Source organism: Tamandua tetradactyla, chromosome 8, assembly GCF_023851605.1.
Source record: "Tamandua tetradactyla isolate mTamTet1 chromosome 8, mTamTet1.pri, whole genome shotgun sequence".
NCBI classification, from domain to species: Eukaryota; Metazoa; Chordata; class Mammalia; order Pilosa; family Myrmecophagidae; genus Tamandua; species Tamandua tetradactyla.
In genome coordinates this window covers 42346481-42362556 of record NC_135334.1, presented here as the reverse complement: position 1 = coordinate 42362556, position 16076 = coordinate 42346481, and the positions used below count along the sequence as shown (strand labels likewise).

Below are 16076 nucleotides of genomic sequence, written 5' to 3'. Positions count from 1 at the left end.
TAAGAGTGTCTTAGTTTCTCAGCTACTAAAGCAAATACCACACAACAGGTGACTTAACAACAAGAATTTACTGGCTCGCAGTTTCAGAGGCTAAAAGGCTTGCTTCCTCCCAGAGTTGGTATCTGTTGGCTGACCTGCAATCTTTGGGGTTCCTTGGCTTTTCCATCATGTGGCAATGCACATGGTGGCATCTTCTTTCTCTTCTGGGTTCTGTTACCTTCCAGCTTCTGGCTGTTTCCAGTGGCTTCCCCTATCACATCCAGTTGTCTTTGTTTATAAGGACCCCAGCCATATTGGATTAAGGCCCACCTTCATTCAGTTTGGGCAAAATTAGCTAATAACCTCAAAGTTCCTATTTACAAATGGGCTTACAGTCACAGGACTAGGGGTTGGGACCTTTGATGAAGGACATGATTCAATGTCCAATAGAAAGCCACACCTTTTATTAGATCTGAGTGTTTCCTCTATTTTTCACTGTCTTTCCCATAATTATCATATATAGTGCTTAAGGTTTTCTTGGTATCAGACATCAAAAATTGGCTTTCTAGCTTAAATGGGAGAATTGATTGAAAGAATCCTAGAAAACTGAAGGAAAAATTAAATAATCAAAATTCCATAAGAGAAGGACCAGGACAGCTGGAGGTATTTGCAGCAACTAGAGTTTATGAACCTTCTCTCAATCGTTATGTTTCAGATCAAATAGAATAATGACTCACAATACAACTGAAGAAAATTATATTGATAAGGGGAGAAAAGATACAAATAGAATATATAGTAGGATCCTGGCTTTGAAGAAGAAATAAGGCATAATATTTCTGGAGGTGGATGGCATATAGAGTAATGATTTTCTTCATTATATTTATCTAGTCTCTACTTTTTTCTCAAAAAAAATTTATTGTGTAATTTTAAGTTTGAAAGTAAAGCATCTTTCTGTTGTGGGGTTATGGAAAAAAATCACCTCTTTGAACATGTCATTCATGGTAACCATCCATAAGTTTTCATTAACTTCTGACTAGTTGCCCAGTATTCTCCTAGTCACTAAAGAAAGGAAACTCTTTTCCAATTTCAATATCTGAAATTTGAATAAAATCCACTGCTCCAAGGAGCGTTCAGTCTCTTTTCTCTGTCTCTCTTTCCTGGTACAGAAAGAGCTGACTCCTCTGGCATTCCATTTACCTCTGATATTCTGCTACCCTTTCAATGCAATTCCCACTGGAACTAAGTTCTAGAGAATACCATTCTTTTTCTAACATTGTTTGGGGAACTTGAGGACAGTGGGCATCACTGCCTTTCTTGAGACAAGAAAAGGAATTATGACGACCTCAACAGGCATATAAAAATTTACGGTGGATAATACTCGTTAGAGAACAGCATAAGGAAGAAACGGCACCATATTTTGAGTGCCATTCAAATATGACACCAGGGATAAAATATTCTCAATCCACAGGAAGAAAAAGAGAATATAAACAGTATGTGCAAGATGAGTCCATGTATGAAGATACATTTATATTACTACCACCAATTTAGGTCGCCATAAATAGATATATTTTTTTCTTTTAGCTGATTACCGTTTCCCTCCCCCAACTCAAACAAACCCGCGGAACTTTAAACTCTAAAAAAACGCAAACGCCCGCCCCCTTTCCCAGCATGCACCCCGGCAGAGGCTCCTCGCGTTAGGCTTTAACCTGTGGTACCAAGATGGCGGAGGCAATGGCCGGACCTTCGGCTTGTTGGCCCTGAGGTGACCTGAGGAGAAACGGTCTGCAAAGCCCGTCTGCCCGGCCAAAAGAGTATTGCAGGAGCAGGAGGCTGTCCCACTGTCGGCTGTCCTCTCATTTGCCACAGGTTCGTCGGCGGCTCGGCAGCCCTCCCACCCGTCTACCAGCCGCCCGGGCCCAGCGCCGCCACAGCCGCCATGAAGCTGACTGACAGCGTGCTTCGGAGCTTCCGTGTAGCCAGGGTGTTCTGCGAGAACTGGGACACGATTAACTCCTTTGACTACAGCCCCAACGGTGAGTCTATCATCTCGAGCAGCGACGACGACTCGATCGTGCTTTATGACTGCCAGGAGGGCAAACCAAAAAGAACTCTGTACAGTAAGAAATATGGCGTGGACCTCATCAGATACACGCATGCAGCAAACACAGTGGTTTACAGTTCTAATAAAATCGACGATACTATTCGTTATCTGTCCTTGCATGACAACAAATATATCAGATACTTTCCTGGACATGACAAAAGGGTAGTGGCCTTGTCCATGTCACCTGTGGATGACATTTTCATTTCTGGATCTCTTGATAGAACCATTCGACTATGGGATCTCCGTTCTCCTAACTGCCAGGGCCTTATGCATCTCCAGGGCAAGCCAGTTTGTTCTTTTGATCCAGAAGGGTTAATTTTTGCTGCAGGTGTCAATTCTGAAATGGTCAAACTTTATGACCTTCGTTCTTTTGATAAGGGACCTTTCGCAACCTTTAAGATCCAGTGTGATCAGACTTGTGAGTGGACAGGATTGAAGTTCAGCAATGATGGCAGGTTCATCCTCATCTCCACCAAGGGCAACTTCATCCCTCTCATCGATGCTTTCAAGGGAGTAGTGATGCATACATTTGGGGGTTATGCCAACAGCAAAGCTGTCACACTGGAGGCCTCATTTACTCCAGATTCCCAGTATGTTATGATTGGTTCAGAAGATGGCAAGATCCATGTTTGGAAAGGAGAGAGTGGTATGAAAGTAGCAGTATTGGATGGCAAACACTCAGGTCCTGTTACCTGTTTGCAGTTTAACCCCAAGTTTATGACCTTTGCCAGTGCATGTTCCAGCATGGTCTTCTGGCTGCCCACCATTGATGAGTGACTGCAGTGCTGCTCAGTTGTGTCTGTATGCTGAGGGCAGCCAGCAGGAAAAGTTCAGAGTGAACTGAGATAGTAGAAGAATTGAATCATCATCTGACTGAGCCAGACAGCATCTTTTCACATAGCTTCCCATTGATGTGCTGTACATCTGCTCAAAAGAAAAAAATTCCTTTGCGAAAAAAAAAGATAAAATGTTACCTGCAGGTGGATTACATCTTGGCAGAAAGAGACTGCACACCCATATAAATCCAGCTGTAGCTTCCTAATTTTACCAGCCAAGATTTCAGAAACACTGGAAGTAAGGTAGCCATGTATGCAGAGCAGATGCAGCCTACCTTGGCCTGGTTTTTCTCTTATCCCCTGGTCTCCCTACAAGGTATGCAGCTGCCAACAACACATGCTAGCTAGAGAGAATCCTAACAGAACTGGGGAGAAGTAAAAAGAATTAAATTCTTGCTATGCCATTGCCACACTTGGAGTATCTCTGATGTTAGTTTGGTCCTAGGACATAGTTCAGAAATCCATTTCCCCCAGCAACTCTGAAACCAAGTCTAACAACTCGCTAGAGTTCATTGTGGTCATTTTAAAAATACATGTAATATCCTTAAACATGGCCACATTCTCTAAGTAGTTCTAACTTCAGAATGTGTGCTCAGTACTGTACCAAATACTACAGGTTTGGGGGCCAACAACTCTTCATGTCCTCCTCCATCAAATGTTCTTCCCTCAACTTTTGGAGGGTTTTAGGTTGTGCATAATCTTTGCTACCCACTTTTGAAAGCCCAGGATTCTCTTTATCTACCGTATTTCCTACCTGAATTTTTTTCTAGTGTTCTACTCCCTTTAATGTTCCAGCACCCTTTCAGGAGGCTCCAGCCAAGTTTAAAAGCTTCACCATGCCCCTTGAACACTTAGAACACACACAACTGATGGATGCTTTTCTTTTCCCTGAGGATAAATGTAAATGTAGTGTCTTAGTTTCCTAGGGCTGCTGTTATAAAGCACTAAAACCTAGACGGCTAAACAACAGAAATTTACGGTCTCACAGTTCAGGAGGCTAAAAGTCCCAAATCAGGGTGTTGGCAAGGCCAAGCTCCCTCTGAAACCTGTAGGGAAGAACTCTTCCTTGTCTCTTCAAGCTTCTGGTGATTACTGACAATCGCTGACATTCCTTTTCTTTGTGCTCCTTCACTTCATTCTCAGCTTCTGTCATTACATGGCCTTCTCTGTCTGCCTATGTTTTTTCTCTTAATAGGGCACAGTCATGTTAGATTAAATGCCCACCCTACTCCAGTATGACCTCATTTTAACAAAATTAATTCCATCTGTAGTGAACTGAGTTTGAAATAAGTTCACATTCACAGGTACCTGGGGTTAGTACTTAAACGTTTCTTTCTGGAGGGCACAGTTCAACCCATAATAGGTAGTGACTGGCTGTGGACAAGAAGGAGAAATATGAATAGCTGTCTAATTCAGAAAAAATTCTCCAGCTAATTAATTGTGATTAAAAAAACCACCGTAGTAATAGTGTACTTTAGAAGTGATGCCACTAAAAGTGAGTTTACAGCTTCTCATCTTGGAAAAATCTTTAAGTGAAAATATGATCCCACTTATGTAAAAAAAAAAAAGTATCTGTGATTGTATCTCTGTGATAAAAAATGAATAGTAACTACCTTTGTGCTTATCTGTGTTTTCAGTTTTTTCTTTAATGAATCCATATGCCATCTGCTCTTTTAAAAGTCTAAAAGGTGAAATCCTACCTTTGTAAGGGGGCTCGGTATCAACTCTGTTATTAATTAACCCTGGTTATTTATAAATAACTTTATTGAATATATCACTAGGTTCATAGAGCTTAAAGAATACCCCTTATCTTAGGAGGTGTGCAGTGGGATGGGGGAAGGGCAAGGCAGGGGATGGAATGAAGCAATGACCTTTTGCTGTATTTTCAGCAAAAATATCTTCCATTTCCTTACTTTTAAAAGCCCCTGGGGGCGGGGGGGGGACGGGCCACGGTGGCTCAGCAGGCAAGAATGCTTGCCTGCCATGCGAGAGGACCCAGGTTCAATTCCCGGTCCCTGCCCATGTATTTACAAAAAAATAAAAGTCCCTGGGGGGATGGGTACACAGGTAGTTCAGGAAAAAAAAAAGACCCTGGGGGCTTAAATGTCTCACCCCCTCCTCACCAATGGGAATAAAGAAATTCATTACACAAAAAACAAAAAGAAAAAAAATCCCCTAGTTTTCGGTAACGTTTGCTACTAAACAGAGGACCCCTGTTTCCTTTTTATTTTTACTTCCTAATTCAGCAAGGTCTATCCTATCTCCTACCCCCTACCCCCTTTCAGCTGTTCCACTTCCATCTAGTATTCTAAAATACACAAAAAAGAGCAGTAAAAGAACAATTACAGAGTAATTGTAATATCATGTAAACTTGTGCATGATATTACTGCAGATCTACATTGAGACATGCTTAGGGGATGTAGAATAAATGGGTGATTTGAGTGATACTCTTTAAAAATGTCCCTTTAGAATATAATTCCATCTGCAAGAAGTATCTTTAGTGTGTGCACTTAGTATTTATGCGTTTTGTCCACTTGCAGGAGAAGGCAATGGAAACTGAAAATCAAGTGTCAATTATTCACCTCTCTTCTTCTCACTCTTTCATAACATAAAAGTGTAATTCCACAGTGGTATTTTCCCACCTAGACTTATCTCATAGACATCCAGCAACTTAACACATATGTACAAAATCTCCAAGCTAAATTGTTCCCTCACTCGTTGCATTTCTTCATTCCTCTAGAACGAAGTATGAGTGCTTTTCTCTGGGAAAAAAAATCTATATGTACACTTCTAAACTGAAAGTTTAAATCTGCAAAAGCATGCAAATCTTTCACATAAAAAGGAAATTCCAGACTATTATTGTTCCTAGAATCACATATCGCATAGATTTCTCAGTATTATAAGTACTAAAAAGCAACTCGAGGGTGGGCCACGGTGGCTCAGCAGGCAGAGTTCTCACCTGCCATGTTGGAGACCCGGGTTCATTTTCCCAGGTCATGGTGTGCCTGCCCATGTGGGGAAAAAAAAAAGCAACTTGATTAAAACTGGTGTAAATCTGAATGTAAAATAATTATATATGCAACTACCCATCAATTATTAAAAATTATTGAAAGTTAACTGTACTTTGATCACACCCACATATCAAAGTGTTGGTGTTCAACCACCTAATTATAAATTGAAGAACAAGTAGTCAAGACCTAGTTTTATACCCCTTAGCTAACAACACATCTGCAGCCTTTAAAGAAGTTGGGAGAGGCCAAGATTTGAGTAGGAGATGAGACAGAATTTTGAGAGGGCTTTCATCTACCCATAGGAAGAATGGAGCACACTTTCTTTCCCTCAAGCCCAGTGACGAGTAGCTTCTGGAACTAAATATGTGTCTCCTGAAATTTAAGGGACACAGTATATTGATACCCTATGCATGATTGAGATATCTAAAGACAGAAAGGTTGACTGGATTGACCCATAGTAGTAAAGTCCCTGGAAACATTTTGGGAGTAAGTGAACTCTCACTTATAAGAAGCCAAGAATTCCCGTTTGGCATATTTCCTATGGACCAAGGAGAGAGCAGGAAAATAAGTTTACAGAACTAAAGCTGTCCAGAGCACCTGGAAGGGTGACACAGTCTCAACAGAGAGTCTGTGAAATGGCAGATGCAGTTAAACAGAAGCAAAGGAGAACTGTCTAGAAGGTACATTGCCCATGTAGGAAAACTATAGGTGAAAAATCCCTATGGGGCTGGAGGGGTAGTGGGCAGTTTCCAACCCCCCCCCCCCAGTGCCCTCTGAAATAGTCAGCTGTAAGCATCTTTCACATTCAAAAAAATCAGTGTTACACCAATGCCAAGCAGGTTGTGCTTTTCCTGCCTCTTTTTCTCTCCTCTCCCCTGCTGACCGCTGTCTATGAAAAGATTCACCAAGCTGAAAGGCAAGGGTGAATGGCAAGGAAGAGACAGCTAGCAGAGACAAAAGAGAAGCTCACCACTACCACCACCCTTTTCCCAGTGTAAGCTTTTCACCTACAGCAGGCCCAAGATGAAATGGGGAGAATTTATCAATGTATCTTTAATTATAAAAGAAGTTTGCAGTTGTGAATGTTATACTGAACTGGATATTTCCCAAACTGAGGCTTTGGGGGAATGAAGTGCCCAAAAGATCTTTGATTATTCAAAGATGCAAAGATGCAAGAGCAGGAAGATAAGCTATAGGCAACCCTAAGATTTCAAGAACATTGGACAAATAACCCTTATAGATTGGGTTTGAACGAACACTAGGAAGGAATAAGTAAGTTTCCTTATGGCTGCACCCTATGAGTTCTGCTCTTTCAGCATGTTAGTAAATATACATATACACCTCCCTGGTCACCAAGTCTTTCCTGAGGCCCCTTCTTTTAGGAGTCTCACAAATAATTTAAGTTTCAATTTCTTTTTAATCCCTGGTTGACTGGATCTCCAAGGTTAAATTTAGTATTTTCTTTGAACAAAGGTCAGAGACTTATCATCTCTTCCTATCCCCACCTACAAGAATGGGCATTTCCCCACAATTCTAAAATCACTTTTCTCCATGTATTTCTTTATCTCTAACCAAGTTCAAGACTTTCTCACCTCCTTACACTGCAGTGGCAGCTCTGCCTTCTTCTCTAGAATTTGTCGGGAGATACACTATAGGGCTAAGAGTTTGCTGTGATTGGTGAATATGTCTCATAAAGTTTCTGATGGAGGTTTCTGTTTGGTTCTTTCCAAGCCTATTCCTTCAGAGATGGCCGGTAGACTGTGTGCTCTCCCTGCATTTCCTCAGCTATTGAAGTTCTCCAGGCTTCAAGAAAGCCTGTTTCAATGAAATGCCTATTGTTTTCCAATCTTTTTCCCTCCTGTAACAGGAGCTGATGCCCCATTGGTCTGGATGTTCCTTTGCCATTTTCTCAATTTTAGGCAGGATTTTTTGGGGTTTTTTCACGTCTGCTTTCCTCAATAGATGATTTCATTCCTTTTCTACCATATAGGGAACTAACACTTTGCTAGATAAAAGTGTTATCTCTTTCTTTCTTTCCCCTTCTTTTATGTATTAGTTAAGCTTTATCTGGTTGTAATTAATGCCTCTTTCTAGTGAGAAAAAAAGGAAATTATCAGTAGATTACAGAGTATTCCATAAAATTGATATTAGAAGTGAATAACCAAGACTCAGGAAGGTAATGAATATGGGCTACTTAGGAATCTTGGCAGCAGGAACTGAGTTTCTTTCCAAGCTTCACTCAATACCCACTGGGTAGTAACTCTTTGCACAAAGGTTTTTAATCACACACATACAAAATGGAAAGGGCCAAAATGTGGAGCAGTAACATCTACTGGTTAAATAAATTATTGTAAATACACACAGTGAAATACTGTGTGGTCATTTCAAATGATATTTATGAAAAATCTGTAAAAATATGGGATATCTTTATGGTAAGATACAAAGTAAAAAAGTAATTTATGAAATGTATGATAACTGGATTTTTCAGTGGTTGAAAAAACATAAGGTACAAAACTGAGTAGGATAAGTTATCGATTGTGTAAAAACATAGAAAGTATGTATATTCAAATTTGCTTAATGTGCATAAAAATATTTCTGGAAGGCTACATAAAAAATTTAAACAATAGCTGTCTATTAGGCTTGGGAGTAAACTGACAGTTGGGTAAGAGTTGACAGAAAGACTTTTTACTGTATATCTTTTAATATTTAAAAAAAACTGAACTATTTGAATGTATTAAGCCTTCAAAATACTAAATAGATAAATAGATATGTTTATATATGAATGTGTGCATGTATAAATATAAACTGGAAGGAAATACACTGGCATGTTAGGGAGGTGTCACTCTATTGACAAGTGGTTATTTTCTTCTTCTTTCTACATGTTTCATCCACATTTCTCTATTGTCTATATGTTCCTTTTATAATTAAAAAAATGAAGTCAAATATTTTGTCTGGTTTTTGTTTTTAAACAATCCCTTGTCAGATAAGCTAGAGTAATAAAATCCCAAGAAAGAGGAAAAAAAACTTTCATTTGTAGAGTTCCAAATGAGATCAATAACTGTGCCAAGGATTTCACGTTTTTCCCTTGGGCAAACCCAGCCAGAGAGTCAATAAGGAATCTAAATAGTATAGACTGAGATGATGATCTTTCACATAGTGTTTAAGACAGTGCTTCTCAAACTTTAGTGTGCATGTGAGTCACCTGGGAATCTTGTTAAAACACAGATTCCGATTCAGAAGGTATGGGGTCTGGGGTACAACATGGGATTCTGCTTTTTACACAAGCTCCCAGGTAATGTGGGTGCTCCTGGCCTGCCAACCACACTTCTGCGAACAAAGAGCCTGCTCCAACATAGCCTTGCTGCTTCTAGCATAGGAACTAATTCCCACCTGCATGGTAGGACTCTTGACCTGAGAGTGGCCTTACGCTCATTCGACTTGCAAAATGGCTGGCAATATAGCATTCTTTTATTTTAATTAATTGCCCCATTTAAAATTTGAGAGATATCAGCAAAAAGTTGGGTTTCTTACAACCCTGGAAAAATCTTCTTACTGCTAGGTAAAAGTTTCCAGATTTGCATGAGCACTCTGCTAATCTTTGCCATCCCCACCTGGTCAAGGCCTTTATAGTTGCCCTTCTCACCCAGAGCTCATGCTAGTGAGTGAGGATACTTGGATTGTATTTTTAGCTCAGTCACTTGGTAGCAGTATTACTTTGGACAAGTCACAGCTTCCTGGCATTCAGATTTCTCATTTGTAACATATGCCTGATATGCTGGTGGTAAAAGCAACTGGTCTATGACAGCTGGACTGATTGGACTGACTGGACAAGCTGCAGATGTCTGCCATGTTTGTACTGTATACTAAGAGCCGTGGGGAGCTACTGAAGGCTTAAAAATAGGAGAATAATACAAAGCTGCGTGGCAGAACTAACACAGGAGAATGAGAAGAAACCCCACAGTTTACCTAACAATTGACCAAATGATGTTTAACTGTGTGCAGCTGCCAGACTTAAGACAAATTTCAGTTACTGTCACCAGCAGCAAAGTATCATTCCAATAAGCAAGGCCAGACCTCTGTTTACTCTTCAAACAAATGTTGAGTTTAGCAAACAAAAGCTTGATTATAGGCCACCGTGGAGTACCAGTTATTGCAAATGTTTAAATTTGTATGGATATGTTTGAATTTTATTACACAACAATTCCATATATGTGAACCAAACTCAGACCTTCATAATCTAAGACCTGTGGACAAAGCATAAATTTGATTCTATTAACAGTTCCCTCTTGGAATTAATAATATTAGTATCATTCATTCAGCACATTGTTCTGTGCCAAGTGCTTTTCACGCGTTGTCTTGATTTACTCTCAGAGCAACCCCAATGAGATAGATATTACTATCCCCATTTTATCGAGAAGAAAGCAGGTTTAGTTGAGGTTAATTAACTTGTCAGAGGTTATACTGGTGGCTGAGCTGGATTTCGAACTCTGGTCTGTCTGACTTCTTGGCTTAACCTCAGTTTCACTTAAAGCAGAAACAAAGTGCAGTCATGAATTTGTCAGTTGTTTACCAGTCAGAAACCACGCAGCATTCATCCCTTAACCATTACACACACACGTTAAATAAACTCGATCTGTGGTCACACATAAGTGTATCACATCCTTGATGAGAAGGGTCACAATAGTGAGTGAAATGTCCTGAACCTCAGGTATTTGTCTAAGAATGAGTCATTTCAACTACAACTTACATAGATTTTTAGATTATCAGTTTTATACCTTCCTTGAACACATACGATTAAAATTTCTATGTATATCCAAATAAATATATACTTTCATATATATGTAGTTGATCTTTGAGATCTAAAAATTCATTCATTTCATATGTGTGCTTAATTTCAGGATTGCGTGCTAGGTCTGGATCTTATTTATTGTTTTCTAAAAATAAGGTCACAGACAAATGGAGCTATGACTATATTTCATAGGTACTATAGTGACATCTTGTGGGAAAAGCATATTGAGTTGTAACTGTATGTTTCTGAGTATTTCAAAATTACTTTTTTCTATTTACAAAATGGTAACTGTCAACAGAGTCCGAATTTGACATGTTGACCACTGAAAGGTAGTTTAGTCCCATACAAATTTAAGACAACAGATTTTAATATCAATTTCCAATAATATGTGTTAAAAATGATAAATTTCTGAATCATAAAATTGAGTTGTGAGAAGTGATTCTGATTGCAATACTGCAAGAGTTTTAAGCCAGTAGATTTTTAAAATAGTGTTGTTTTTGTTTTCAGAATATGAATGAAACAATTTTCTCTGGGAATTAGTTTGAAATAATTTAATTTGAAAATAGATAAAAAATACTAATTTTCTACATGATAGAAAATGGTATTTCCCCAGTATAGCTTTTTAAAGACTTATACAATAAAGAGTTATTAGCAGAAGATAGTTTACTAAATACAAAATAAATAAATATTTATTGAGCACCCACTATGTACAAGACTTTTTTTCCTTTCTTTTTTCTCAGTGAGACCTAAAGATTTGATCAGGGGGTTATGGCATGTTTGTTTTAACGAGGTTGATTTTATTCACATAGGGATGAGTTTTCTTATTCTGCTTCTTGGGAGGTAGTATGACATCATGGGAAGACAATGGCCTTTGATATCAAATAAAAACCGAGCTTGAACTCTGTTTTTCTTCTCAATTTCTATTTTCTTTTCTATTTATTAAATCACACCCTGAGTAGATGGTCAATTGTTTTATTATTCTCTATACTTTGTACATTCATTATGTGTGTGTGTCTGTATATGTGTGTATTTATATATGTGTGTATATATGTATCTATTCTCTTGACAATTATTTTCTAATTACTTTTAAAGGATGGTACATTAAAATTGTACATAACCAAGAAAATATTCTCTCTTAATTTTTATATATTTTATTTATCTGATGTCAGAACAGATGTTGTTGCTAATCGTGAAAGAGCAATAAATTCATTTTACTTTCACCTACTTTGTTATTTATTTAATATGTATCACCACTAGAGGGCATCTGTGGACTGTGCTAAGTACAATGCAATGCTGTGAGTAAAACAAACATTAAAATAAGACTATCATCTTACATCAAAAATGCTAATTATGCTTTGTGGCATAGATATTCAAAAATTAATTGATGATAGTTTTATAGTGAAGTTAATAAATATGCCTACACTTTCTATTAAAATGTTAAATCAGAACACTTCCTTTTCTTTTCAATACAACAGTTAATTCTGTAATTAGAGTTAAATTTGCAAATACCAAGTATAATAATGGCAATTATGCACCAAATTGTATTTTCAACCGCACCTGCCTACATTTTAAAAGTTGGTGTGCAATTACAAACAAACTATTAAAGAGTTGAAAAAGAATGCACAATTAGCTAGGGAAACACCTATGATCCTAATTGTTATAAATCTCAAGAAAGCAATACATTTTGACATATGTCACCCAACTACCATGTATAAAGTACCTACTGTGTGTCAGAATTCACTGTCAAGGAGTCCAGTCTAGTTGAGGAAATAGATAAATAGACAGATAGACAAGGAGATCGATTGTAACACTCAGCGCTCTGATAGAGTATACACAGCACCAAGTGGGACTCAGAACAAGGAAGGAGAGCTCCATCCCTCTAGGTAGTTTCTTTTCCTGGTGGGTAGTTGCCTCTCTTGGATTGACCCAAGAGATAACAGGCAAAATGATAAGTGCTGACATATAACTTCAAATCTAAAATTTGATTGCAAGTCCCATTCCACCATTTTCCTAAGCCTGTGACCTAAGGGAAATTATTTAGCCTGTCCAACCTTCTTTCCTCTTGATAAAGCAGTAATAATAATTCAGCCTACCACAGAGAATTGTTGTGAGGACCAAATATAATACCTATAATGTACTTAATGCAATAGCAGGCGCACAGTGTATGTTAGCTGTCATCCTTACCATTATTATTTTCATGTTATGAATACACACTCTATGGGACAGGTCGAGCCGACCAAGACGAATAAAGAGCCTTTGTTTGCATTATGTCATGGTAGATGAGATTTGGCAGAGAAGAATAAGAGAGAATTGATGGTTACCCACAAGAACTTGGCTCTACTCTCTTGGCCACTCCAACCAACAAATTTTTATACTTTCTTCATTGCTGGATTTGTTTTTTCTTTTGTTGTTGTTGTTGTTAGAGTATCAGAGGGGGATGACCGTATTTCTCTGATGAGTATGGCATTCACAAATGAGGTATATTAGTTTTGTATCTGTGTACTGGTTTGGGTATTCAATGCATGTGTCTCTACCACAGCATCATACTTCAGTCTTGAGTTCCTTAAAAAATCAATTTATTTAGAGGGTTGGACTGAATGAGATTCACAAATCATATTGTGTTTTATTTTCTTAATGATCTTTTTTATTACATTTGCTCAGAGCTGGAAAGGCAACCACAAAACCAAAACCATATGGGGAAAACTAAGCCAAAAGAAAACTAAATCCTGATTACTAACACTATTTAGATCATATTTTGTCAATCTGTGATCCAGTAATGATGAGCATATTCTTTGATAAGAGTGCAATATATCAGACCAAACTTCTCTTCCTAACATCATGGATATTTGTGCCATGACAGAAGATGGAATAATTCAGCAAATTGAGGTGGGGAGTTTATACTATTTTCCTCCTAGCTTTAAAATTGTTACATTTAGTAAATCAGTATGTCATCTGCCTGCCTATAGAGTCACAGAACAGATTCCTCCTTGGGGGGTAAAGGACCTATTGAAAAGGTCTGAGCCTCTTTTGTCCTCAGTTGACATATCCTGGCTATATTGAGGAAAGCAGAAAAAAACTGGGTTTAAGTTTTGTACTTTATTTGGTGAGGAGATTAAGAACTGACCTTTTAAATGGAAACCAAATGAAGGCCTTAAAATTCAGGTTGTCTGTCCTGTTTCCTAAGGCGAATACCATCTCAGCCCCCATTTTTTCAGATTAGAAACAAAGTGTTCTTGACACTCCTCTCCTGGTCAAATCAGTTTGTTTTCAGCTGATGTATGCCAAGTTGATCAAACAACTTCTTCATTTAAAAAAAAAAACTATTCACAAAAAGATTGTAGGTTGAGTACAAAAGAAAAGAAAAACTGGGGTAGGGAAGAAAGAGGGAGAGTGTGCCATTTAATGATTTATTCTGTTGTTTATTTTTCCATGTAAATACATTTGTAGTTAAGACTCTGTCTCAATGTATAAACTAGCTTTTCACAGGCAGTTTTATTTTAGTTATCTACATCAGGAATTTGTTTTTGGCAAGAGTTGAGCACACCAGCTCTGGTGGAAATAGTCTGCACAGAAAGCAGGACTAGACAGTGATTGAGCTGAAACTCTTTGGTAGAAATGCCACAGAGATGCGGCATGTTTTCTCTTCCTCCAGGGGATACAGGAGAGGGCCTTGGAACGAGTGCCCTTGGTGCCAGGAGAGAGCAATACCAGCAGCTGCTGTGTCCTGGGCCCACTCCTTTGCGAGCCTTGCCTGGTTGCTATAAAACAATAAGGGGGCCAAGCTTCACCTGACACCTCTGGGGGTTACTCCCCATCTCAGCTTTCCTTTAAGTGTTTCTTTTACCTACATCACTCTTTAGAAGTTCCTTTGATATGATACAATATTTTCCTATGGTCCACAGAGTCCAGCTCCAGAAATTTAGGATTGGGTCCTTTTTAACTGAAGAATGCTTCTTTCTCAGTATTTATGGTGAACTGAGGTTTTTTTTTAAGAGTAAATAATTTTGAAACTTCAATATGTACTCATCCCACCTTTAACCCAACAGCCCTCATCTCACCACACCACTCCTCTGCCAGCCCACTGCCCACATGACTCCTGCTTTCTTCCCTGCTCATCCTTACTTAAAATGGCATGCCTTTCCAGCAATGTAGCTCATCAAACATGATGGAATACCTTCTCTACATCAGGCAAGGCAGTAAACAAATTGACATTGATTGGTAGTCTTTACTGAATGCCTGTTTGTTAGAGTAGGGAAACTTAATTTGAAAGGATGAGGATGAGATTCAAGAGGACAGGGTGGGGACAGAGGGCATGAATCTCCCAAAATAATGTGCTTGAGTGTGTGTGTGTGTGTGTGTGTGAGTATTTTTCTGGAGTGAGAACCTATATTTTTCATGGTATGTAGGAAAAAGATACCAAACACAAGACACTCTCCCTCTCTATAGAGAATAAGGAAAGAAACCAGAATAGGGATGTGTGAGAGATAGGGAATAGTCAAGGATGAGATGGAATGGTATGTATGATAGAGCTATTATTTAGATACATAGCATCAGAACTAATACTAAACATACTCCTTTCTGCTTCTACTCCCGGGTTATATTCTCAGAGCTGTCAACTGTTAAAAAGAAATAATAATAAGTAAAGCATCCAACCGAAAAAAAATCCCATTTTTATATAAAATATTTTGAAGCATATAATTAGAACATTATTGAGTGTTTTGTTATACTTGTGCCTGATAACTTTTAAAAAAAGGATTTCCAGAGTGCTGGAAAAAGATGTTTCAAATAGTACTAACAAAGATAGTACCTCATCAAACTTCCTCAAATAACTGTCTCAAAATCAATAGCATACAGCATCAGACCTTTGAACCATTAAAAATCATATCATTTCCTCATTATATCAGATTTGAAGGACAGATGATGCAGTTATTAAAATCCTAAATCCTAATTCCTTCAGGAAAAAATAAGTGAATCAAGACCTGCCTTTGTTCTAAGGATGTTTTCCTAGTTTCATTTCAAGTGGCAAAGTTGGATGGTAGCATCCTTTTTCTTCTAAGCCAAAATTGTTGTTTTTGTTGGACCAGCCTGGGGGCAAAAGGCTGGAGTCAGAGTTTCACTGGAGTTGTACACGGAAGAGTTCTCAGTTTGTGTGGAGCCCCAGCCTGACCTGCCGACCATGACTCAGGAGCCTACTGTCCAGAACACTTCCTTGAAGGTGAAATTGAGATGACCCAAAAGTAAAACTGCTTCCTGATCAAGCACATTGTCACATCATATTCCTTTGTGTGGCCTCCTTCCTGATAAAAAAAAAAAAAATGTTTGGTTGCTGCTTGGAGATGTCAGAGACAGCATCCTGAATG

At 38.5% G+C, this 16076-nt stretch overlaps 1 pseudogene; it reads left to right on the top strand.

The window, feature by feature from the left end:
* Nucleotides 1-1683: 1683 nt before the first annotated feature.
* On the top strand, nt 1684-4716 carry LOC143644324 (WD repeat-containing protein 82 pseudogene; annotated as a pseudogene).
* The last annotated feature ends 11360 nt before the right edge of the window (nt 4717-16076 follow it).